Genomic DNA, 3,445 nt, shown 5'->3' with positions numbered 1-3,445 from the left:
TTTATAGGAAAAGTTTGGGATTTGCACACTGAAAAAAAATGTATGTCATTCCTCAGTTGAGACAAATACCTCTCTCTCTCTCTCTCTCTCTCTTTCTCTCTCTCTCTGTCTCTACCTCTCTCTCTGTCTCTGTCTGTCTCTCTCTCTGTCTCTCTTCCTCTGCTCTCTGTCTGTCTCTGTCTCTCTGTCTGTCTCTGTCTCTGTCTCTGTCTCTCTCTGTGTCTTTGTTGGGAATGTGTTTGTATACATATGCTAAGGTAAGTGGAAGACATTGGTTTTTCTTGTTTTTAAGTAAAAAATGTCTTTAATCAGAAAGGATTTGTTTTTCCTCACCATAAATACATTAAAAGTAAAAAATACACATAAACATATATTTATACAAACTGGAAATCAGGGGACAGTTGCAGAGCTTTGGTTAGGGCTGAGAATTCGGAGCAACTGGAGGATGGCTAATCTGTGGGTTTGGGGTGTCCTTTAGTCATCTCTCAGTATGTAGTAGGTAGGACAGGAAGTCAAAGGATACAACTCCAGTTCTGATGACAGGTTACTGGCAAACTGTGGCAAGGAAGCTCCTCCCCAGTTACTTCAGATCACCAGGGCTAACAGGAGTCAGGGTAGTTGGTGGGATCCGAGCGCCTGGGGCAGAGTAGGGGAAGGGCTGACCTCCTTTCTTAAGGACAAGGCTGATGCCAATGCTGGCTTCAGTCCCTATGGGACTGTTGCCAGAGTTGGAGCCTTGGGAACAGAGGGAGGGTTACAAATTGGAGTGCTATGAATCCAGGAGAGGTTCATAGTCAGCCATCCTATGAGATGTCCAAGATGCTTTGGTTTCAAAACTAAATGTCCCAGCTGTGTTTGGCCCATCTTCTCTCTGAGAGGTGCAGGAGAAGAAGCACCTGAATCCTTGTGGCTAGGAAAGTGCTTGCTTATCTGATGCCCTCTACCTCTTAAGGATGATTTCTGGGCAGCTTTATGAGTAAACCAAGTCTTTAGCATCTGTAACATCCGCAGCAAGCTTCCTAGATAACGCTCTCCCATCTGAGGCTTCTGTAAAACACCCACTATATGCTGGACCCAGTCTGTGGCTACATTCTTTTGGAAGCTACTTAATCCTCTGTCTATGCAATATATCTGTGAGGGGCCATATGAACCCTTGGTGTTTTTACACTTTTGAGCAAAGAGCAGATCTCCTTCTGTAGTACATCCCAGGGTGTTTAGCTTGTCTCCAGTTGATTGTCTCGTGAGCTCTTGACTTCAGATCCTTGCAGTTCGAGATGAGGTGCTGTATGTTGTTTACTAGAAACCCTGGGTCAATGTCTGCAATGGATAGGGCCTGGAATTAGCCTGGAACCTGCTCTCTGCTCCACAGTGCCTACCCTGAGCTCATGGGTGCCCTTGGTCTCCCTCTCTTTATCAGGAGGGAAGCTAAAGTCACTGTTCACAAGGGACTTTGCAAATGACAGGGAGAGAGAAGAGGAATAAGAAGACATGCTAGATGGAGAATCCATAGGTCCTGGAGCTCGGGGCAATGGGCTGGGGCGTGGGGGGAGGGTCTGAAGAGCAGTTCCTGTAGTACCAAAGATCAGAAGCTGGGTGTGTCAGCTCAGCCCTGGTGGGTAAGCTTTCTTGCCTGATAACTGTCTAGCTTTCTTCCCTTTCAAATGTTATCCCCTTTCCTAGTTTCCCCTACAAAAATTCCCTATCCCCTCCCCCTGCTCACCAACCCAGCCACTCTCACTTCCTGGCTCTGGCATTCCCCTATTCTGGGGCATAGAACCTTCACAGGACCAAGGGCCTCTCCTCTTAGTGATGACTGACTAGGTAAATTGTATCTTGGGAATTCTAAGCTCCTGGGCTAATATCCACTTATCAGTGAGTACATATCATGTGTGTTCTTTTGTGATTGGGTTACCTCACTTAGGATGATATTCTCCAGATCTATCCATTTGTCTAAGAATTTCATAAAATCATTGTTTTTAATAGCTGCATAGTTCTCCATTGTGTACCACATTTTCTGTATCCATTCCTCTGTTGAGGGACATCTGGGTTCTTTCCAGCTTCTGGCTATTATAAATAAGGCTGCTACGAACATAGTGGAGCATGTGTCCTTATTACAAGTTGGAGCATCTTCTGCTTATATGCCCAGGGGTGGATCTTCCAGTAGTACAATGTCCAAGTTTTCTGAGGAACTGCCAAACTGATTTCCAGAGTGGTTGTCCCAGCTTGCAATCCCACCAGCAATGGAGGAGTGTTCCTCTTTCTCCACATCCTCGCCAGCAGATGCTGGCACCTGAGTTTTTGATCTTTGCCATTCTGACTGATGTGAGGTGGAATCTCAGGGTTGTTTTGATTTGCATTTCCCTGATATGCATGCCAGTATCCAGACTTGGTTAATTACACACAGAAAGTATCCTTAGCCACTGAAACATTTCTCCATCCCCAGCCTCCCTGTGTTCTCCATTCAGTGACAGAGCATTACCTGAATAGGGTGCATTTTAGTCAGTACTCAAATCAGGGAGTACAAAACTCATAATAAATGGGAAACTATCGATATATAGATAGAAACAGAGATAGAGAGATAGAGATACGGAGATAGATATATTGTTTGTTACTATTACTAAAATTAAAACAGAACATTCCTCCTTTCCATTCAATTTTCTTTTTACCATTGTACATATAGAAAAGATATATCTCATCAGCCTACCTTCCATTCTTTTTTATTCCACCTGAATCAGATTAATTTCCCCTATTCATTTGCTATTATAATTTGGCTAGAGTCATCAATGATTTTTTTTTCTTTTGGGGATGGGAGGAAAAAACGAAGAAGCATGCAGTATGGGAAGAGACAGGAGAAAAGTGCAGAGGGCCATGAAATTGATCAAAAATATGTAGCAGTGGACAATGGGTAACTGAAGTAGCTACTAGAAAGTCTTTTCTTTTTTAAATATTGACTTTAGTCTTTGGTCCTCACTTTTCATAGCATATATATATATATATATATATATATACATATATGTATATATATATGTATGTGCGTGTGATATCACAGTATATATGTGAGATATATATATATATATATATATATATATATATATATATATATATACTGTAATACCTATTCTTGATTATCAACTCGATTGCATCTGGAATGCACTACAATCCAGAAATGAAGGGCATACTTGTGAGTTATCTTTTCCTGCTTGCCCTTGCCTTTGTAGTACAGCATTAAAACCTACTTACTTCTTTGGGATTCCAGCATGTACTGAAGACCATCTGAGATATTCAGCCTTGTTGATTGAGCAAATGCTGTATTCTTGAAATTTCTGTTCAAGCCATTGTTATTTTAGCTGGGCTGCAGCCTGTAAGCCATTAAAATAATACACATATATACATATATGTATATATATATGTATATATATATATATATATATATATATATATATAT

The 3,445-nt window shown here is 41.4% G+C and overlaps 1 pseudogene; it reads right to left on the bottom strand.

Annotated features, from left to right (window-relative positions):
• Positions 1-512: 512 nt before the first annotated feature.
• Positions 513-1,508, bottom strand: LOC110308431 (annotated as a pseudogene).
• Between the last annotated feature and the right edge of the window lie 1,937 nt (positions 1,509-3,445).

This window comes from Mus caroli, chromosome 13 (genome assembly GCF_900094665.2).
Source record: "Mus caroli chromosome 13, CAROLI_EIJ_v1.1, whole genome shotgun sequence".
NCBI classification, from domain to species: domain Eukaryota; kingdom Metazoa; phylum Chordata; class Mammalia; order Rodentia; family Muridae; genus Mus; species Mus caroli.
The sequence above is the reverse complement of the archived record's forward strand: the minus strand, read 5'-3'. Positions and strand labels throughout refer to the sequence as shown.